This window comes from Myotis daubentonii, chromosome 4 (assembly GCF_963259705.1).
Source record: "Myotis daubentonii chromosome 4, mMyoDau2.1, whole genome shotgun sequence".
Taxonomy (NCBI): Eukaryota; Metazoa; Chordata; class Mammalia; order Chiroptera; family Vespertilionidae; genus Myotis; species Myotis daubentonii.
The window spans coordinates 114,996,777-115,020,296 of NC_081843.1; the positions used below are offsets into that span (position 1 = coordinate 114,996,777).

General features: G+C 48.7%; 1 pseudogene; it reads right to left on the reverse strand.

Moving 5' to 3' along the window:
• Nucleotides 1-2,069: 2,069 nt before the first annotated feature.
• Nucleotides 2,070-23,520, reverse strand: part of LOC132233875 (basic proline-rich protein-like) — a 113,260-nt pseudogene continuing 91,809 nt past the window's right edge.

Sequence of the window (23,520 nt, forward strand, 5' to 3'; positions counted from 1 at the left end):
TCCTTTCTTCAGCAACTTCTTGTTTTCACTAATACCCTCCGGTGTCTGGCCTGGGTATTATAATCATGTATCCGTGCGGTTCACACTCAGCGTTTGCTCAGTGTCCTACTGCCCCTGACGTGATGGCTGGATGATGACAGGGATGTGGGTGTCCCTGCCCTGTGGACTCAGGACCAGCTTCCTGGGAGATGCTCTGGAACACTCTTTTAGGTCATTTAAACCGAACCAGATCAACAACAGTGACAACTAGCCGTAGAATGCAAATAACTGATTCATTTCATCCCTTCCCTTGGCTACCGTAGCCCAAGTCATTTTCATTTTCAGGTAACAAGACTACATATAAACTCTTCACAATTGTTTAATTTATCCCGAAATACTTTTAAGATGTTAACATGTATCAGCTGCCTCAGACAGTCAACAGTGGGCCGCGACTTCCGTGTTGCCCAAACACGCACAGCACATGGCCCTGGGGTGGCAGGACACCACAGCCTCGCCGCGCTCCCTGAAATGAAGGACACGAAGGAGTGGAAGGTGTGAGGGAGGAAGCGGGACATCTTGTTAGGAACACGGAGCTGTCCCCAAGCTGTTCAGCTGGCTTAGGTGGGGCTGGGATGGTGACAGGACCGACTCCTGAAGGGCTTTGCCTCAGGAAGGTTTTATGTTTTTGTTGTTTTATTTTTAACTTTTTAAAACATGTGTTCTTATTGACTTTTTTTTTTTTTTTTTTTTTTTTTTTTTTTTTTTTTAGAGAAAGGAAGGGAGAGGAAGAGAGTATTGGATACTAAAGAAGAGATAATAAGGAAATGAGGTTCAACGATGAGATCCAAAGAAACACTGACAAGAGAGAAACATCGATCGGCTGCCTCCTGCACACCCCCTACTGGGAATGAGCCCGCCACCCGGGCATGTGCCCTGGGAATTGCATGGGATGACACCCAACCAACTGAGCCGCACCAACCAGGCTGGAGAAGGGGTTTTCACTTTGTTACGAAGGAAGGGGAGCCAACGCCGCTGTTAGCAGGGCACAGGGCATAGGAGCATTTCCTAGAGTACATCTTGGCAGCCACGCGGGGTGGGGCAGAGACGGAGCACCGTGTCTGGAAGGTGACTTCAGAGGCTCTTGCAAAATCCAGGTAAACACGGGCCAGTCCAGTCACTGGTGCAGGACACAGCCCATTCCACGGGGCAATCTAGTGCAGCTGATGCGAGAGGCCCTGGGAGAGGCACACCCCCCTCCTGTGGGGACTGCTATTTCTTTTTTCCTTTTTGCTGTTGTTTATTAATTTTTTAGAGAGAGCGGGAGAGCAGGAAGGAGAGAGAGGTTTGCTGTTCTACTTATTCATGCATCGTTGGTTGATTGTTGCATGTGCCCTGGCTGGGGATTGAACCCACAGCCCTGGCGTGATTGGGATGACGCTCTAACCAGCTGAGCTTCCTGGCCAGGGCGGGATTCCTATTTCTTAAGAACCGGCTTCTCCATCAGGAGAACACAGTTTCCCTCTCTCACATGCTTCTTGATCTTTGCTCGCAAGACCTTTCGGATTCCTATCACCTACAATCCCATTCTGATGTAGGATTTCCCTAGCAGGCTGCTCCAGGAGGTGTGGGGAGAGCAGGCCCCGGAGCCCAGTGTCCTGGGAGCACAGAGGCAAACACACAGACAAGGGGAGCGAACCCCGTCATTCTCACACGGGCGCGGACGCACACGCTCATGGCTGCGTAAGTCTGCCTCCCGCACGGACGGCACCCGGGGGAAGGAATTCAGCTCGCCTGGTGCCCTCCCTCGGGGCAGTTACCTTCACTGTGACTTTTCTCTTTCACCGAAAACCTCTCATCGCACGGGATCTTCAGGCTTCCACCCGACACCGAAGCCCGCCTGCACGTATGCACGCGTTCGCCAGCCAAGCCACGCACCTGTCCTCTATGTGAGTCAGTCCCAGATACGACTGACTGAAGAGGGGCCGCGCCCTGGGTGACCTGGCATTTCTCAGGGTGGCCCCTCAGCACCGGCTCTCTCATTGGTGAAACAAAGAAGGGAGAGGAGGAGGAAGAGGAGGAGGAGGAGGGGGAGGAAGAGGAGGAGGAGGAGAAGAGGAGGAGGAAGAGGAGGAGGAGGAGGAGGAAGAGGAGGAGGAGGAGGAGGAGGAGGAGGAAGAGGAGGAGGAGGAGGAGAAGGAGGAAGAGGAGGAGGAAGAGGAGGAGGAGGAAGAGGAGGAGGAGGAGGAAGAGGAGGAGGAGAAGGAGGAAGAGGAGGAGGAGGAGGAGGAGGAAGAGGAGGAGGAGGAGGAGAAGGAGGAAGAGGAGGAGGAAGAGGAGGAGGAGGAAGAGGAGGAGGAGGAGGAGGAGAAGAAGAGGAGGAGGAGGAGGAGGAAGAGGAGGAAGAAGGAGGAAGAGGAAGAGGAGGAAGAGGAGGAGGAGGAGGAGGAAGAGGAGGAGGGGAAGAGGAGGAGAGGGAGGAGGAAGAGGAGGAGGAGGAAGAGGAGGAAGAGGAAGATGAGGAAGGGGAAGAGGAGGAGGAGGAGGAGGAGGAGGAAGAGGAGGAGGAAGAGGAGGAGGAGGAAGAGGAGGAGGAAGAGGAGGAGGAGGAGGAGGAGGGAGAGGAGGAGGAAGAGGAGGAGGAGGAGGAGGAGGAAGAGGAGGAGGAGGAGGAGGAAGAGGAGGAGGAGGAGGAGGAGGAAGAGGAGGAAGAGGAGGAGGAGGAGGAGGAGGAGGAGGGAGAGGAGGAGGAGGAGGAGAAGGAGGAAGAGGAGGAGGAAGAGGAGGAGGAGGAGGAGGAGGAAGAGAGAGGAGGAGGAGGAGGAGGAAGAGGAGGAAGAGGAGGAGGAGGAGGAGGAGGAGGAAGAGGAGGAGGAGGAGGAAGAGGAGGAGGAGAAGGAGGAAGAGGAGGAGGAGGAGGAGGAGGAAGAGGAGGAGGAGGAGGAGAAGGAGGAAGAGGAGGAGGAGGAGGAGAAGAAGAGGAGGAGGAGGAGGAGGAGGAGGAGGAGAAGAAGAGAGGAGGAGGAGGAGGAGGAAGAGGAGGAAGAAGAGAGAGGAGGAGGAGGAGGAGGAGGAGGAGGAGGAGGAGGAAGAGGAGGAGGAGGAGGAGAAGGAGGAAGAGGAGGAGGAGGAGGAGGAGGAAGAGGAGGAGGAGGAGGAGAAGAAGAGGAGGAGGAGGAGGAGGAAGAGGAGGAAGAAGAGGAGGAGGAGGAGGAGGAGGAGGAGGAAGAGGAGGAGGAGGAGGAGGAGGAAGAGGAGGAGAGGAAGAGGAGGAGGAGGAGGAGGAGGGAAGAGGAGGAGGAGGAAGAGGAGGAGGAGGAGGAGGAGGAGAAGAAGAGGAGGAGGAGGAGGAGGAAGAGGAGGAAGAAGAGGAGGAGGAGGAGGAGGAGGAGGAGGAGGGAGAGAGGAGGAGGAGAGGAGGAGGAGGAGGAAGAGGAGGAGGAGGAGGAGGAGGAGGAGGAGAGAGAGGAAGAGGAGGAGGAGGAGGAGGAGGAAGAGGAGGAGGAGGAGGAGGAGGAAGAGGAGGAGGAGGAAGAGGAGGAGGAGGAGGAGGAGGAAGAGGAGGAGGAGGAAGAGGAGGAGGAGGAGGAGGAGGAGAAGAAGAGGAGGAGGAGGAGGAGAAGGAGGAAGAGGAGGAGGAGGAGGAGGAGGAAGAGGAGGAGGAGGAGGAGAAAAAAAAGAAAGGAAGAGATAATAAGAGGAGGAGGAGGAGGAGGAAGAGGAGGAAGAAGAGGAGGAGGAGGAGGAGGAGGAGGAGAGAGGAGGAGGAGGAGGAGGAGGAGAGGAGGAGGAGGAAGAGGAGGAGGAGGAAGAGGAGGAGGAGGAGAAGAGGAGGAGGAGGAGGAGGAGGAGAGAGGAGGAGGAAGGTCGGAGGAAGAAGAGGAGGAGGAGGAGGAGGAGGAGGAGGAGGGAGAAGAGGAGGAGGCGGCTGCATATTGACTCTGATCCTATGATAAATGCCCACAGGAAGCGAGAGCCCCATGGCACCTGCCACCGAGGCCGGCGGGAGGGCCGAGCGCCCGCGGGACACGCAGCCGCAGGGTTCACCCGAGGATCCCCCGCAGGTGGGCCCCGGGACCTGACAAGCAGCAGCCACGTCAGAGCCAAACCACAGCAGCCTCCCGGCCGGTGCTTCCGCCCAGGGAGGGGCAGCGACCGCCTCCTCTCCGGCCTCATCTGTTTACTCTCCTGCGGCTTCTCTGCTGAAGAGACAACACATGCCCGGCCCACAGAGTCCCAGGGCCGGAGCTGGAGTCTCGCTCCCCGCCCCCTCCCCTCGCCCTCCACCCAGGGCGCGTGCCCCAGGCACCCCTGTGCCAGCCGCCAGGACTCGCCCGGGACCCTGAGCGCCGCCCTCATGCTGCGGAGCACCCCTCGCTGCCGGCGCAGCCCCACCCAGCAGGTGATTCTCGTCAACATGGGAGGCCCGCGGGCTGCTTGTTTGCTCCAGCTCCTCCCGCACCGCTTCCTCCGGCTGCAGGGCCCGGGGTCAGCCCAAGGTCACCGTCTCGCTGAGTCAGTGGACGGCACGGACCCAGCAGCGCATTGGAGCCACCGGGTGCGCCCGGCGCCGGGCAGGGAGAGTGAAGACCGGGAGCCTCCACACTGCCCTCGCCCAGTGACGGCGAACCTATGGCACGCATGTCAGAGGTGACACCGAACTCATTTTTTGGGGTTGATCTTTCTTTGTTAAATGGCATTTAAATATATAAAATAAATATCAGAAATGTCTTTGTTTTACTATGGTTGCAAATATCAGAAAATTTCTATATGTGACACGGCACCAGAGTTAAGTTAGGGTTTTTCAAAATGCTGACACGCCGAGCTCAAAAGGATCGCCATCACTGGCCTAGCCAGTGGTCGGCAAACTCATTAGTCAACAGAGCCAAATATCAACAGTACGACGACTGAAATTTCTTTTGAGAGCCACATTTTTTAAACTTAAACTATACAGGTAGGTACATTGTTATTAACTTAATTAGGGTACTTCTAAGGCTTAGGAAGAGCCACACTCAAGGGGCCAAAGAGCCACATGTGGCTCACGAGCCGCAGTTTGCTGACCACGGCTCTAAAGTCTAGGGCCTAGACCAGTGATGGCGAACCTTTTGAGCTCGGCGTGTCAGCATTTTGAAAAACCCTAACTTAACTCTGGTGCCGTGTCACATATAGAAATTTTTTGATCTTTGCAACCAGAGTAAAACAAAGACTTATATTTTTGATATTTATTTTATATACTTAAATGCCATTTAACGAAGAAAAATCAACCAAAAAAAATGAGTTTGTGTGTCATAGGTTCGCCATCACTGGCCTAGACTCTCACCACCGTTCTCTACCGTCAGAAGCGCCTGCTTGGAAAATACGACCTTCCGCCAGGCCCTGACTCACAGAGGTTTACCCCCAAAAGAATGCGCGGACCCATGTGTAAGTCTATGGAAACGGTGGGGAAAGTGGCCTTAAGAGAAGCGTGGTTGGCTTCTCTCGGCTGCAAGGACTCGGTGGACCCGTCTAACCTTCAAACAGCAGGGAAGGGCTGCGCCAGGCCCCGAGCCCAGGGAAGAGCTGCCGCCCCCGAGGTCTGTGCGTCCCCTTGGCACCGACTCCCCAGCAGTGTCAGGCCATCCCTGCAGGCAGAGTCTCCTACCCAAGAAGAAACATAAAAACGGAACTTTAAAGAGGAGGCCAACGATGATGCAATACAATGCAGGGAACCGGCCTTCAAAAGCTCGCATTGTTACTCCTTTGGCACCGCTCTTGGAGGGGCTGAAACACATTATAGAGAGCTGGGCGCGGTGACGCAAGAGGATGCGACTGATCAAACACAAACCCCAAGTCAGACTTGTTTCCGTTCCATCCCCAGGGCCGGCTGCGGGGTTACTTTTCAGTCTTTATTGGGGCGACCTAGACATTAGACCTTCTCTCTCTCACAGTGGTTGCAACAAAACCTCCTCTGATGGACATGAGCGCTGGCTATTAAAGAGGAGATAATAAGGACAGGAGGTTCAGTGCTGAAACCCAGAGAATGTTTGCGTAACTTAGGTCTCATCGACTCCAAGCGTTGAAATAAACCCCGTCTGCCACGCCCCCAGCACTCGCCACCAGCCTCACCTGTGCCTCGCCAAGGGCCAGCGCCCAGGCGAGTCTGGCGCTTCGGAGACTTCTCCGCGGCGCTCACGCAGCCTCCCCTCCCACTGTCTTCCTTGGCGTGTTTTCCCCGGGGCCGCACTCACGCACAACCTCCAGGGGAGAGCGTGCCCCTGTGCCTTGGACAGAACGGGCGCTCAGCGAAGGCCCCAGCTGACCTGACACCTCCGAAATGAGACGCTGTAGGAGGCACCGGCCTGAAGGCCCCCCCAGAAAGGCAGCTGAATGGAGGGCGCTGATAGATTTGATCATTTTGTTGGCTCTCTTGAAAACAGGGCTGTTATTTATAGAAATATATATATTTATTTATATTTCTTTATTGATTTCAGAGAGGAAGGGAGAAGGAGAGAGAGATAGAAACATCGATGAGAGAGAATCATGGATCGACTGCCTCCTGCACGCCTCCTACCGGTGATCGAGCCCACAACCCAGGCATGTGCCCTTGACCAGAATTGAACCTGGGACCTTACAGTCCGCAGGCTGACGCTCTATCCACTGAGCTAAGCCAGCTAGGGCAATGGTGTATATTTTTTGTTAATAGATGTATATTGGTCAACCTAGTTGACCTCCTGGTTAGTTGCAATGATGTCCACAATCTTTAGTGCTGGAAAACATCGATTTAAATACCCTCATCCCAGACTATCACAGATCACTGACTCCTTTAAAACATTGCTACCATGATCGAGAATAAGAAATACAGTTTACATAATTACCCAGATCACACAGACATATATATTTACATATATATGTATCCATCTGAAACAAAATTTCACACAATAGAACCTTTCCTCACAATATAAATACATTCAGATATTTTCTGTTGTATATACAGTTGATTCTGCAAAGTCGCCGGAACTTTAATTAGTGAATGTTAATTAAATGCTGCTTCCAGGGGGAATAGAAAGTTATGTTTCTTTTTTAGTGCCTGGTCATAATATTTTCATCAACAGATCAATGCATGATCTTATGTTAAGTGTGTCCGTCTTAAAAGACAGCAAACAACACATACTGCTGATTTGTTGACACTGAACTTGTGGCAGACAGCACTAGGAGCCTGAACAAAGCCTGCCCCACCTGTGGCTCCTCCATGACACACACCACAGCCTCCTGCACGCCGTCACTACCACGTGCTCCCACGCCCGCGTGGGGCCGTCTAAAACATCGCAGCCACCAACCAAAATGCACAAACCATGGCACCACGTCAGCGGCGCAAAGGACAGCGTTTACAGTGTGAGGCGGGAGGGCCGGGAGAGGGTGAGGTGAGCGACTGCCTCCTTCCTCCTCGGCTGCCTCGGCAGGTGCCCCTTGTCGATGCTCTGCGAACCTGCAACTGGCTGACAGCAGCAGCGTCAGTCTCCGTCTTGTGGCTGCAAATACATCTTAGGGTGTAAGTGGACTCAGTGATACAGAATCCACGAAGCACTGAACCTCCTGGCCTTATTATCTCCTCTTTAATAACCAGGACCAACTGTAATACATGTGTGGGCCTGTATTTACATGTGTGTGTGTGTGTGTGTGTGTGTGTGTGTGTGTGTGTGTATGATTTTACAACCAACAAATGGTTTTTGATTTTATAAGAAACTAATATTTTTTTATGCAAAACCCTACAATAAGATAGGCAATTGAATGTTAGGATTGGGACTTGACCACCATTTCAGCTCCATATTGAATCAATGACCAAAAGAACTGTCAATGCTGAGGGACCAAATGCCAAGGCCTCAGTACGGGCTCATTGGCTGTGGCTGCTGCACCCAGTCATGTTAGCGACAGGGGAAGGAAGGGGCCAGGGTGGAGGAGCTCTCTGTCATATTTTCACAACCCTTCCATAAACCTAAAACTACTCTAAAATATAAATTTATTTCAAAATGCCCTCCTCAACTATGACGAAAACTTTCAACATGGTACAGGGAGCAAACTGGAAATATTCCGGAGAAATAATAAGTGCTTATTTCTGAAATTTCACTGTGGTTTTCTTTCATCCAGAAAACGAAAACAAAAAGAAAAGTTGAACGTCTTGATTTCTTGTTAAGGCTGATGGTCTAAAACAGCGGTTCTCAACCTGTGGGTCGCGACCCCTTTGGCGGTCGAACGACCCTTTCACAGGGGTCGCCTAAGACCATCCTGCCTATCAGATATTTACATGACGATTCATCACAGTAGCAACATGACAGTTATGAAGTAGCCACGAAAATAATGTTATGGTTGGGTCACCACATGAGGAACTGTATTTAAAGGGCCAGAAGGTTGAGAACCACTGGTCTAAAACCTGAACTCAAACAGGCCTACGTGTGAGGGCCTCAGAGAGAAGCCCCAGGGCTTAGCCAGAAGCAAACTTCTCTTCTTCCCGCCGCCAACGAGGTGCACGAAGCACCCAGTTTATGCAGCGGAATGACTGTGCGCCAGGCGCTAGCGACACAAGGAGAGAACCTGACCTTAGGAACCAGAAGTCAGACATCCTGGTCTCAGAGGCAGACAGGTACAGACCAGCAGAGGAACAGCAACACTCACTGCGCTGCCAGCCTCAGACAAAGGTCACGCTGGGCCTACAGCCACGTGACCCGAAATCAGAAAGTAAGAGCATTCGGTTGTCCAGACACCAGTCCCTCTGCATTCACCAGAGAGGATAATGAGACAGAGCCACGGACCTGCTGGAATGAGAGACACTCCTCAGAGCTCAATAGCAGATACACCCTGAAAGCGCACGAACGTAAGAAAAATAAAAACGTTCTTGGAAGTAAACTACTTCCTTTGAAAAGAAACCAAAGGAAATTGTCAAGCTTGAGCTGTTCTCTTCGAACTCCGGGATAATTTATTTCTAAGAATGTATTTAATCAGCCACAGAACGGGGCCCATTAGCCGCAGCTGCGAGGGATCTCGGATGGATCAAGGTCGCCGGACGGCAGTAGCGCCCCGGTCCCCTGGAGTCACCTGCAGGAGGAGATCTCGGGTGGGAGCTGCCAAGGAAGGGAGCAGGCACCGCCCGCCCAGGCAGCTCTTGTCTCCTGGACCCCTGGCCCTTCCCCGGAGGTGGGACGGGGACAGAGAAGGACGGGGTTAAGGAGCAAGTAAGCAAGAGAGGAAAGAAAGTCAGAAGGGAAATGACCACAGACTTCTAAGAAGATGTATTTATTTTGGTTTCCTTTCTGCAGAATTGCTGGCTGGTTATTTTAGGGCATCGTGTGTAAGTCTTCAGATCTCTCAGAAACAATTCCTTGGGTGGCAAAAGGAAGAAAGAGGATAAATCTTGGTCCATTTATTTGAGCCATTGCTATATGGGTATTATTTCACTTACAAAGTGGTTTTATTTCATAATCAAAAAAAAAGAAAGAAGAAGTAAAGAAAAACGGCAAGGATCGATTTCAGTTTATTCTTTGGTCTGAAAATACAGTTCTCGTTCATCTTTAAGTCAACAATTTCCTTTTTAAAAAAAAATAAATAAATCGAGAAGGTTCAAGTTCTGGCTGAGAGCTGCGCTGCGTTATTGTGTGTCCTAAAAGGGAGACTTCAGTTCGGCCTCGGCGAGGCCTGGCGATGAGCATGCGTCCCATCAGGACTCAGGCAGGGATGAGAACGGAGAGCACACTGAGGGGAGAGCTTCCGGGGAAGGCGGCATGTGCTACAGACCCGGCGATGGCCATGTCCGCAAGGAACGAGGCGGCGAAGAGCCCGGCTGGCATTGCCGGGGGACGTTCAAGGCCATTCGAAGGGATGACGTGAGGATACAGGAAGGCCAATAAAGGAACTTCGCTGTTGGCTGGGTGCTCCCATTTCTGGCTGCTTCTATAACCTCGAGCATGGGGGGCAGGGGCAGGTTGCCGGAAGCCGGTCCATGCTTGCTGTTTCAAGGGACCTGGCATATATGGCATACTTTTCTTAATATGTTTGCTCACCTTCTTGGTGCTGTGTTTTAACCAAGGTCACCTCTCCGAGAAAGGTTGTTTCCCCAGGTAGGGATTTTTCCCTGAAGTTAGGGAGGGGATGAAACTCCTTAACTAAGTGCCAGGCGGGTAGTTAATCAATTTAACTACAAACAATCATGCTTAAGCTACATAATCTTTACTCCCTGGAATGGAGATAAGAAACGCCCTAACCTTTGTAATAGAAATTGACAGGATTAGAATCAACTGGTATAAATACAGATGCAACAAGACAACAACAGACAGAATTCAGAACTCAGAACTCAGAACTTAGAACAGAATCAAGAAGACAGAACCTACATGGAGCCTAGAGACAGAAGAACTTTGCTGGAGAGACCATGCCGGAGGATCCTGGACAGAGGCTGGCCTCAGAGCCTGGAGATGGAGCCTAGCGAGAGAACATGGCAAAAGATCCTGGACTGAACCTGACTACAGAAATTGGCAAGAGAACCTGACTAGAACCTGGTGACTGAACCTGTCTGGAGTACCTGGACAGAACCTGGCTGGAGATCCTAAGCAGAACCTCTCTGGAGATCGAGACCAGAACTTGGCTGGAGATCCTGGCTAGGCTGCTGATCAACTGAACGCTGTCTCCGTGTCATTCCTTCTTCGCTGACTCCATCCACGCCTTTGGGGACCCCTGGACCCGCTGGGGTTGGACCCCGGCAGCAGGTATGCCAAAAGAGAACGCGGGGGGGACTTGAGTATTACATCTCTGCCCCCTACATCTCCCAGCTGAGTGTGTGTGCCTTTAAAACGCGGGAGAGAGGAGCTGAATGTCATGGGGGGCGGGGGGGGGGGGGGAGAGGTGGGGGGAGACAGAACCTTGCCTCCATATTACATCAGCTGAAGTTTTTTTCGGTAAATCATCCCAAATCGTCAATTAAGTTGTTTTCATCCAGTGGATACATTCAGATCACCGGCTGATCAAGAACAATAAAACATTATGGACTTTCATCTGTGGTGGAAGGCCGCCCGCCCACCAGCGTGTTCCCTGTTCGCCTGGAATTCGCCGTCTCGGACTCCGGCTTCCTCTGGTGTTTGTGGAGAGCACAGCTCCTGTCGCCGAACCTCTCCCATGTAAACAAGGTTCAGGGGGGACGCTTGACCTGCTTAGAGAACAAACTGTTTTCAAGCGCCGCGTAACTGCGTCCGCTTGTATATAAACAACCGATGCGCTGCTTCCAACGCATCTGTCTGCCCAGCAAAGGCCAGCGGGCCTTCCCGCGCCCTGGCGGGCGTTGTGAGCAGGTAGCTAGCTCACAGGCTCTGCGTCTTTGAAAATGTTGCCTTTCTTTACATCTAATGTTTGAACTTTACAACAAGTCAGACTTGCCTCCCTTTCCAAGGAATTCCCTTATTGTGCAGGGCATCTCCCTGCCCATGATGGCCCTCTGGTTACAGGACGTCAGCTCTGGGACTTGGTCCGATTTTCCAAGATTCTGGATGGGAAAGGGGAACTGTGGGAGCTGAAAAGAACTAAGAAACCGGGGTTGAGATTCCAATCCCAGGAGGCAGCTGAGTCTTACAGGAGCCTTTCCTGAAGGGAGTTGGGAATGGTCTTCAAAGTTAACCGTTTCCACAACTTCACTAACTCTTTCTTGCAAATGGTTTCCATGTTCAGTGTATGTTTTTGTTTGTTTTGTCTTAAAATATATTTTTATTGATTTCAGAGAGGAAGGGAGAGGGAGAGAGATGGAAACATCAATGATGAGAGAGAGTCATTGATCAGCTGCCTCCTGCATGCCCCCCCCGCCCCACCCCACTGGGGATTGAGCCTGGAACCTGGGCATGTGCCCTGACCAGACATTGAACCGTGACCTCCTGGTTCATAAGTTGATGCTCAACCACTGAGCCACGCCGGCTGGGCCAATGTACTTTTTAAAAATCTCTGCTCTGAAACTTCTCTGTCATTTGCCTTTCAGACACATTCACCTCCAGTAAGTATCCCTCTCACAAGAATGTCAACTTAATCAGTTGCATAAGATTCAACCCCACTCACTTTCTAAATAAATTCACTTCAGTCAAGATAACGCTGAGCATTCGCCTCCGAATGATGTTCCCAGAGCCAACTGTTTACGTTGCTGAGAACCGGGCTCTCGAGTGCGACCATCTCACCGTTTGCATCCGAGGAATGGAAGCCACTCACCATTTAATCTACGGCCGCGGCTATTCCAGGATCGCCAGGCCTCCTGACCAGTGACCACAGGTCTAGTAGGTGCATTGTAGACTGTGCAGGTAGCAGAAGTTGTTTTTTAAGAAAAGAAAATCAAAATATTCATTCTACAACTGCAGGAAATTTGAAATTTTGAAATGTTAAAGTGAAGCATCAGAAAAACATCTTCACCTAAAACCAGCTTTGGCTGGTAAACCGAAGGCAGTGGTTCTTAACCTTGGCTGCACATCAGAATCACCTGGGAATCTTTTTAAAATCCTGATTTCTGGGCCTCACCCTCCGGAAATTCTATTTCTTTGTGATGGGGTGGGGCCACAACATGAGTAACAAAGAAACAGAATTTCAGGGGGATGAGGCCCAGAAATCAGGATTTTAAAAAGATTCCCAGGTGATTCTAACGCGCAGCCAAGGTTGAGAACCACTGCCCTAAGGTCACCTGCGGTCCCTTCTCCATCTGCCTTCCCTTGGTCTCCACGGCAGCCTGGGGAGGTTCTCTTTGTCTTTAATTCCGATGGCACTTGTATCTTCTCTTGCTGAACGAATCACTTCCTACTTTAAATTGCACTTATTCACAGGGTTATGCCTAAAACAACATTTTTAATGACAGCATTATACACCTCTTGATTTCCCTATTAGATTGCATTTCTTTTGTCTTTGAGTCGCGAGCACCTAGCATGGCACGTTACGCAACGTGGTGCACAATACATGCTCACAGGATGATGAACCCACAGAGGTTGCAATGCCACTTCTCTCGGCTACATTCCACATCGATGGCTTTTCAAAAGGTGCGCAGACTTCAGATATTACCAGACATTCGTAAGAAGACATTTCAACAAACTTAACAAATCCTGTAGGTACCAGGCAATGTAGTTTGCTATCTTACTTAATTTTGCTATTTTCACACACAGACACTCACACACACACAATCACACACACCACACAAGAGTTCAAAGTATATATTTGCATATAATGGATACAGAAACCGATATTCAAAGACGTTAGATCATTTCCTCAGGTTGTGCAGCTGAGGGCTAGAGGACCCCAGCCGTGTTCTTTCCCGTGTTATCCATCGCTATGCCTGACCCCAATCCGTTCCTCCACACCAGGGCCAGCTCCCCACACCGCCCAGAGTTCAGGGGGCAAAGCCAACAGGTCATGGACTCTGGTAACAATTCTCTCTCTTGGACCCCTTACTCTGCTCCTGGACTTGGTTTTATTTCCTACTCAGTTCTGCTGGTTAGCAAATACACTCCGGCCATTTTTATCATTTAAAGCTCAAATTCACCCTTTCAACTGAAAACTATTCCACTTCTTGATGTTGGCACGACTGGGCCTAACCCACAGGACAGCAGCCCAGCCCTGGCCAGACTCACCAGCAGCACAGTTCCGCTTGGCCCAGCCTTCCGTGGGGCGCGGGCAGAAGAAAGGGAAGGAAGAAGACTGTCCCGCGTGGGAATCACTGGGCCATGTCCCTGCCCTGCACGCCGACTGCCACCCCAGGGGGTCCTGGGAGGGGTACGCACTTTAAGGAATCACAGCGATTGTTGAGATAATGCTGGAGGCAGTACTTTCATGACTCACTCCCACTTTTCAAGTCTTTAAGCTAAAATCCAAACACTTCAGTGACGGACGTGTGCTGTCATTGGGAACAGCCGCGGTGCGCTTAGCCGGCGGTGATCAGTATCTTCACCCATTGCAGGTGTGTGCCATGTTCCTCACTTTGACGCCGACCTGGTCATTCACACGTTAACTCATTTCTCCACCGAATACTTGTCGCCACCTGCTCTGCGCGAGGCACGGTTCTTGGACCAGCAGTTCAGCGGGGAGTAGCACAAGGCCGCGGCCTCCTGGAGCCCACGCGGGGAGGGTAAGGAGAGACCGGAAGTAAACATTTAGCAGAGTTGTGTCACAACGAAAAGTGCTGTGATGGGAATAGCACACGGGTGGAATCAGAAGGAAAGTGATGGTGACATTTAAGCTAAGGCCTGAATAGAAGGAGGCAGCCATACAAATATCTGAGGAAAGAAACGACAGGCTAGCCGGAAAAATAACGCAAGACCACACTTCCCACAGCTCTCTAAACCAAGGAAACTAATACAAATAAAAATACGTACATCAGATCAGGAGCAATGGTGACTTACGTCAGGGGCCCAAACATGTGTCCAGACAGTTTCAGCCTCAGAGGTTTAAATGGTACCTGGGCAAGCTCCCTGAAAACGTTATATGGATTAAAATGCTCTCCTCCCTGATCCTCAAAATAAAAACAAAACCCATTGGGCTTAGTTTACAGCATAAAGTTACAGCGTTCTAACCAGGGGTCCATGTACCCAAGACAATTCAAGAGTCTGACCTGTTCTTATGGCTACAATGCATTTACCTTCTTGCTCCATTTCAAAATGCCCGTCGGTGCATGTGACAACACAGTGGGGAAACGGAGTGGCTCTGTGGGTCTTGTAAACCGCATCCAAGTACAATTATAGAATATCCCCTTATACTAGGTCATGTTAATCCCACCAATGTCCACAGTGTTCGCACCCGCTCTGGTGTTTGAAATGACTGTGTTACTCTGGGGAAGTCTAACCTTGCCATCCTCCCTCAGTCCCTCCAAGCACCACCCTTCCACACGATAACCGCGATCCTCCATCAATTGCTTCTATAGTCTGGTTCCTGGCCCACCAGATAATCCCAATGCATCAGTTCACCAAAAAAATGAAAATCCTGCTTTAAGAGGGAGAAGGTAAACTTTTTTTACTCAGTTTTATACACCTTATGACTGGGGGGTCCTTTATACTAGCAAAATGACCAATGCAATGGTTCTCAACCCCCCTAATGCCGCAACCCTTTAATATAGTTCCTCATGTTGTGGTGACCCCCAATTTCATTGTTACAAATTGAACATAATTAAAGCATAGCGATTAATCACAAAAACAATATGTAATTATATATGTGTTTTCCGATGGTCTTAGGCGACCCCTACGAAAGGGTCGTTCGACCCCCAAAGGGGTCGCGACCCACAGGTTGAGAACCGCTGAATTAAAGGCTATTGAAATGCTATGCTCACAGTCAGCATCAGCGCTTGCTTCTAGCTTCCAGAGGACCTCTTCTTCCACCAAGTCGGGCTCTGGTCCCACTTCTGAAACGGTGGGAGGTGTGTTCTGCGTGCAGATGTGGGGAAGGTTACAGTCCCGCTGTGCAGGCATTGGCGGGTGTTGATGTGCTTTTTCAAGTGGTTTTTCCAGTTCTGCTCTTCTTGCCATTTAAATAGGAATCAATGCTCATTTAGTCTCCTTGTGTTGAACTTTATTTGTTGTGAGTTGTTTAGTTAACTAAGTAAATATATCTCTAAATAACTGCTTTTGTGGGGTATAATTTTCCAATCTACATACGGTATATAAAACCCTAATATGCAAATAGACCAAATGGCAAAACAACTGAACAACCAGTTGCTATAACGTGCGTTGATCACCAGGGGGCATGCGTGGAACATGGTGGGCATCGGCTGCAGGGGAATGGTGGAGCAGGTGAGCGGGGGCGCCAGACCAAGGCAGGGCGCCGGTCGCTGTCATCAGGGCCAGCCTCTGGTGGTTACTAAAAATTCTTTGCTCCTGTGCACCGTGGTACTGCCCGGCTCTTGCACCCACTGCCAGCGCCAGAGCCGCCACTCGCGCCCACAGCCGGCACCCAGCACCGGTCCCAATCACTTGGCGCCGTCAGCAGGTGCAAGTGGAGGCTGCCAGCCCCCATCGCCCCTGAGGGCTTTTCCACCTCCCCTGCTCCTGAGGGGCGATCAGGGGAGCAGCCGCCACTCGCACCCACTGATAGTGCCGCCCCGCTCGCACCCACTGCTGGCACCGGCCCCAATCGCTCCACACCATCAGCGCGTGGGAGCGGGGCTACTGGCAGACAGGGGGCCAGGGGCCGCAGCAGGAGGGGCCGGGCAGGGGCATGGAGGATGGGCCGAGACCCACCCCTGTGCCCACCACCACAGCCTCGTGGCCCACAGTTCCTTTCAAGGTGCACGAATTCCTGCACTAGACCCCTAGTATAAAATATAAAACATGAATATATTCTAAAGCATTTTTTCATAATAGAACTGCAATCTCTCAGCCAAAACTTTTAAAACAAGATGTGTTTTAAAGTTCAGCACTTTTCAAACGTTTGGTAGGTAGCACAGGTATAATGCCATGCATGGGAAACACAGCTCTGGAGTCGGGGCAGCGTCCGCGCTCAAGCTCACCACCACTTCCGCAGTGACACGTATGAGCACTACACTAAACTGGAATAAAAGACTCTGAAAAGCCTCACACTGGTTTCAGTTTTGCAGCCAAATGAATCTGTATCAAACTTTCAGAAACACTTCGTTTTCAAGGGAAACAACTAAAAATGTCTTAAAGAAGTATAATTGATTTGCTAAAAGAGGAGAGAAAAGAGATCATATTAAATGATCAATTAAAATCAAGGGGAAGGGGGAATAAAGAACAAATTTTATAAATAGAAAACAGCAGTAAACAGTAGGTATTCGTTAACCTACATCAACAATCACTTTATGAATGGGAATTCATTCACTTATATCAACAATCACTTTATGAATGGTATTAATATGCCAATTTAAATACTACAATTATCAAAGTAGATTTTTAAAAAAACAGGATCCAACTATATGATGATGTCACACAAAACCCAGTACAAAGACTCAGACAGGTGAAAAGTAAAGGGATGAAGAAAGATCTACCATACCAACACTAATCAAAGCAAGCTGGAATAGCCGTATTGGCTTCAGACAAAGTTGATTTCAAAGCAAGGAAAATTATCAGGAGTAAAGATGGACATTACATAATAAAAAGGGGTCAGTTCGCTAAGAAGACATAACAATCCCAAACATGTGTACGCCTAACAAAAGAGTGTCAAAATACAAGCAACAAACACTGATAGAGCAGCAAGGAGAAATCGACCAACCACTGTGACTGTCGGAGACCTTCATTCCCTCAGTCAGTCACTGATAGATCAAGTGGCAGAAAATGAGTCAGGACATGGCTGAACTCCACAGCACCTTCGATCAGCTGGATCCAATTGACATTGAAAGAATACCCCATCCAACAACAGCAAAATACTTTTTTTTTTCAAGCTCACATGCAAGACAGACCACATTCTAAGCCATTAAATACACCTTCACATGTTAAAAAGAATAAAGCTCATGCAAGGTATGTTCTCAGACTACAATGGGCAAAGTAGAAATTAATAACAGAAAGATCACTGGAAAACACCCAAATATTTGGAGACTGAACAACATGCTTATAAATAGCACATGGCTTGTAGAAGAAATCTCAAGAGAAATTAAAAATAATGAACTAAATGGAAATAAAAATGCAACTTTTCAAAACTTGGGGGATATAATAACAGCAGTGCTTAGAAAGAAACGTAGAGCATTAAATGCTATGGGGGGGGAAAGGCCTAAAATTATAAGTTAAGACACTAGGAAAAGAAAAACATTTAAGCCTAAATCAAGAAAAAGAAGTAATAAAAATTAGAGCATAAGTCAATTTAATTGAAAACAAGAAAATAATAGAGAAAAATCAGTGAAAACAAACGCTGGTTCTTTAAGAAGATCAATAAAATTGGCAACCCTATAGCTAGGCTAACAAAGAAAAAGATAGAAGACACAACCAATATCAGAAATGAAGTAGGGGCCATTACTAATCCCATGCATATTAAAAGGGTAAGAAAGGAATACAACAAACAACTCTATGCCCACAAATTTGATAAGTTAGATGAAATTGACCAATTCCTTGAAAGACACACCAACTACCAGAAGTCACACAAGGAGAAATAAATGACTTGAATATCCTTGTATCTACTAAATTGAAGTCAATAGTTAATAAACTTCCCAGAAAGAAAATACTGCAAGCTAAGATCATTTTACTGGTGAATTCTACCACATATTTAAGGAAGAAACGACACTAATTCTTCACAATTACTTCAAAAAGCAGAAGCAGAGAGAACACTCCTAACTCATTTCATATGCCAGTCTTACCCTAGTGCCAAAGCCAGACAAAGACATTAGAAGAAATGGACCAACCTCTCTAATGAACAATGATATGAAAATCCTCCACAAAACACTAGCCGATCAAAGCTCACAGGGTCTAAAAAGAATTAGAGGACACATCCAAGTGGGATTTGTTTCAAGTATGTGAGGATGATTGAACAAACACACGTGCGCGCACGCGCGCGCGCGCACACACACACACACATCAATGTACCTCTACATCAACAAGCTACAGTTGAGAAATCAAATGACTATATCCATTATGACAGAAAAAGCATTTGACAAAATCCACACTAAAAACCCTCTCAAAAGTGGGAATACGGCAGCTTCCTCAGCTTGATATAGAACATCGCGACAAAAGTAAAGCCGCATTACATTTCTTTGTGAGAAATGGACGCTTTCTGCCTAAGACCAGCCACAAAGCAAGGTGCCCTCTGCCATGCGGCACTTCCGGAAGCTACTCATACTCGTCAGACTGCTGACACCCTGTGTCAAAGTACATTTTCTTTCATATTAGCGTGGTCACTCCAGCCTTCTCATTTCACTCCTGGCACGGCCCATCTTTCCATCCACGTACTTTCCCGACTTTTCTAGCATCTGTATTTGCCATGTCATGTGTGAGTCTCTAGAAGACAGAGTTTGTTCTCTAAACCCATCCCGCAGCTCTCCCTTTTCATCGGAGTGGGTAGCCCACTAACGTGTTCGCCTTCTGAAGACTAGGGATCGAATTCATTCGGTATAAAATGTCACTGAGGAAGTTCTCACCAGGGAGATTTCCGGGGTGTTATCTTTGAAAACTGGTTATTTGGGGAACGGTTTTAGATTTACAGGGAAGTTATGAGGATAATGCAGTGTTTGCATTCACCCACACCCGGTTTCGCTGTCATCACCATTGTATAACCGCGTGCTGCAGTTGCGATGACCATTGAACCGTTTGGTATACAGTATTGTCATTAGCTAAAGCCCGCACGCTTCAGATTTCCTTTTTCTGTCCCGGACGTCCCACCGCATTTCGCCCCGAGTCTCCCGAGGCTCCTCCCCGCTGTGAGGGTTCTGAGGCTGGGTTAGGGTTCCCTGGACGGCTTCCGGGACTGCTGGCAAGGTATCGAGTCGAATGGTTGTCGATCGATGGGAATGTTTCTCTCAGGACTAGAGGGGGGTTGTGGGACTGAGGCAAGGGACCGTTCTCATCACGTCATATTCAGAGTGCCTGTTGGCACATGACGTTGACTGTTGATGTTAACCCTGATCACCCGTCTGAGGCAGCATCTGTCCGGATCCTCCACTCACCATGCGCTCCCCCCTCTGCACACCAGACGTTAGAGCGGGGTCCCGGGCAGCCCCCACCTGCCCAGCAGGAGCTGATTCTCCTCCTTGACAGTAGAGTTATTTACATCAACGATGGGGAATTTTCCCGCACGGGAGACCCGTCTCTTCCTCCGTTTACTTATCTGATCACTTGTTTATGTCCATAAGGACTCGGGGTGTTTATTTTACACTTTGTACCATAACCCATCGCTACTGTATTGCGTTCGCTGCCCAGACCCTGCGTGTTGGCCATTGGGAACTCTCAGTTTGTTTTTATGTCCCTTTGACCTACCCTTATCACAAGCCCTTATCACTGTGAGGTCTTTGTATACATTTTGAGAACTTCCTTATTTATAGCACTACAAGCCCGGCCAGTCTGGCTCCGTGGCTGAGCATCGACCCGTGCACCAGAGGTCACCGGTTCGATTCCTGTCAGGGTACGTGCCCGGGTTGTGGGCTCGATCCCCGGCAGGGGGAGGCAGGGGGCAGCCGATCGGTGTTGATGTTTCTCTCTCTCCCTTCTTCTCTCTCTAAAGGTCAATTTAGGAAACATACGGAGAGCACTAGAAGACACCTCGCCCCCACCCCAGAGGCAGCAGTTTCCTCAAGGCACCTGGCTCTGTTATGGAGAATGATATCGAAACCAACATCTGGGTGACAGCTGTGCTCACAGCTACTGAGATGTCATCACTGCTAGGACCCCTCCACTGACACAGCAAGAAAATATGCGTGAGGACCAACCTGGGGGCATATACACGTACCTGTTGATATTTCTATACGTAACCAGCTCTATCTACATTAAGCTAAACGTTCACACCAATGTCTCCAGCTCTAGGCCATTGCCCCACAACTTACTCCAGCCTCCTCCCCTTGCTTACCTGTGACCTCCAACGGTGACACACCTTCTCCCAGCACCTGCCACCTGCTTTCTTACTTATTCAATGCCAGGACCCATGTACAGCAGTCTCGGACAACTCGATCGGTTTGTCCCATTCTGGATTACCCCTGGGACCTTCCAATCTTATAAATGATCGTTTTAAATTAGAGACAATTAGTTTTACTCTTTGTGCTATAAAGTTCTGTGGGTTTTGACAAATGCATAGTGTCATGCACCCACCATTACAGCATCATAGAAAATAGTTGAATACAAGTCATATTCCAGATACGTGTTCTGAATATCTCCTCACCATCTCTGGCTTACCTTTTCATTTTCTCGACAGTCTAAGGTCACCTAGAGCTTCGCCTGCGTTATCTGCTGGAAGTTTTGTAGTTTTGCATTTTAAAGGTAGGTCTGCAACCCATTCTGAGTTCATTTGGGGGAAGAAATAAGGCCTGTCCTAGACGCCTCCTGCATGCGGGCATTCCCTGTCCAAGCACCATTTGTTGAGAAACTATCCTTGTTCCTTTGCATTTCCTTTGACCCTTCATCAAAGACCAGTTGACTGTGTCTAAGGCAGTCTATTTCTGGGCTCTTTATTCTGTGCCACTGATTTATTTGTTTATTCTTTTGCTAATACCATACTACAGCTTTATCGTAAGTTTTTCAGTCAGATAGGATTGGTCTTCTGACTTTGATCTTCTTCAATATTGTGCTGGCTGTTCTGGGTCTTTTTCCTTTCCATGTCACTGTAGACTTAGTTTTTCAATATCCCCAAGATAACTGGGATCTTCATTGGGATACAATGAATATATACATCAGGTTTAGAACTGACTTTTTAAAAATATTGAGTCTCCTATCCCCAAATATGGAATATATCTCTACATCTATTTAGATCTTTGGTTTCTTTCATCAGAGTTTTGTACCTTCTGTTCTTTAATTCTTGTATATATTTTGTTAGATTTATACTTAAATATTAAAATTTTATAATGTAGATGATGTTTTAAATTTAAATTTCTCATTTCTCAAAGATAACTTTATTTCTCCCCTATTAATCTGTAAAATAGGTATTTGTTAGCTTGTTTTATTGCCTATTGCATTAGCTAGGACTTTCACTATAACAGTAAATAAGAGTAGAGGGGGCATCCATGCCTTGTTCCCAATCTTAGGAAAAAAGTATCTAGTTTCTCAACATTAAATATTAGCTGAGAGTTTTCTGCACCTGTTCTTTGTAAAGTAGAGAGTTTCCCTCTATTTATAGTTGGCTGAGTTTTTATCATGAATGGGTATTGGGTTTTGTCACATTATTTTTCTGCACCTATTGATATGATTGTATAATGCTTCTTCTTCAGCTTGTTGAAGTAATGAGTTACAGTGACTGGTTTTCAAATGCTGAGCCAGCCTGGCACATCTGCATTAAACCCCACTGTGTTGGAGCCTATGAGTCTTTGACTCAACTTTCTAATATTGAAAGGTTTGCATTTCTGTTCAGGAGAGATGCTGGCTCATTGCTTGGTGTTCCTATACTGTCTGCCTGGTTTGGTGTTAGATAATGCTGGCTCCATAGAATGAGTCAGAACATGTTCCCTGCCCCTATTACCTGGAAGAGAAGATAGAGAATTGGTATCGTTTCTTCCTTGAATATTTGGTAGAGTTCACCAGTGACCTGGTGCTTTCTCGTTTGTAAGGTTACTAATTCAACGTTTCACACATACAGACTTACTCAGACTATTTTTCTTTGTGCGAGTTTTGCTGAGTTGTTTCTTTAGAGAAATTGGCTAGTTCATCTAGGTTATTGAATTTGTGGGCATAGAGTCTCTGAACTGTTTGATTCTGCCAATCCGCCATGGCAGTTTCAACGTGGCCGTAATTTCCCTAAGGTTCCAGAAGCAATCCAGCAGTTCACTAGAATTTTCTCCCAGGTATCTGGGATGCCTGAATGTCTAACATATTAAGTTTATATGGTAAATGCTGCATCGTGGGACAACAGCATCACGTGACGACATGCCCTTCATATCACTCCTCCGCCCTTGATCCAGTATCCTCCGGATCTACTCCCAGGAATGCTCTTCTAGTTCCTCTCACAACATGAAAGTTAGGTCCTGACGCCCTTCCGACATGTGACCACTCCTTCCAGCACTTTGTCAGGCGCGTGCCCAGCTGTTTCCTGCTAGAATAGAAGGCTGGGGTTGGCCTAGCCACCAGGAGGTGAATGGAGGGCAGGTCCTGAGGGAACCACTATACCATGGCTGCCTGCCACAGAGTCCTCAAGAAAGGGGGACTGTTTCCCTAAGATGGAGAGTCAGGGCCACTTCTGCAAACCCAGAGAGCACAGGGGAACCTGGATACTCAAGTTGATCTACCAAGATCACCTCCCATCAGGTCCTAGGGTCTCTCTCCTTCTCTCCGAGGGACTCATCCTTAGCCCAGGAGACGTGCTGGGCTGAGAATGCAACCTTTGCCAGAGCTCTCACTCTTAGAAATCGTGTCCTGTGCCCACTGCTCACCTCCACCTCGGACCTCCCCACTAGGAAGGAGCCAGGTCACTCTGGAGGCTACCTAAGAAGCCCCTCACTCTCACACTTCCCTTTAAATTCGTGATTGGTTATCCTGAGCCAATGATTCTTCTCTTTTCAATTGCAATCAACAGTAGCCAATCAACTTCATACCCATTATACCTCTGCCACCTTCCAAATGTCAGCGATATTGTACAAACCAGCAAATTCTCCCGCGATATCCATTCCATTCACCACAGGTGAGAGGCTCAGCAATTGTATGTTTGCTGCATCTCATCCCTATACAGAGGGGAGACTCATTTTCACTCCATGAAATATTATCTAGTGTGCTCTTCCTCACCTGGTCCGCTCTCTGAAGCCGTTGTGTGTCATACCTACCGTGCCATCAAGTAAAAAAAAAAAAAAAAAAGCCTAACATGACACTTAATTCTTGGAGCCCAAATAGAGAGGATGTTGTATCTTCCCCCTAATTCTACATCAGTGCCTTGCAGCCCAAATAAAGAGCCGGCGCTGATATTTGGTCTTTGACTCTGCACTTTTTAGAACAGAAAGAGAGAAATACTGAG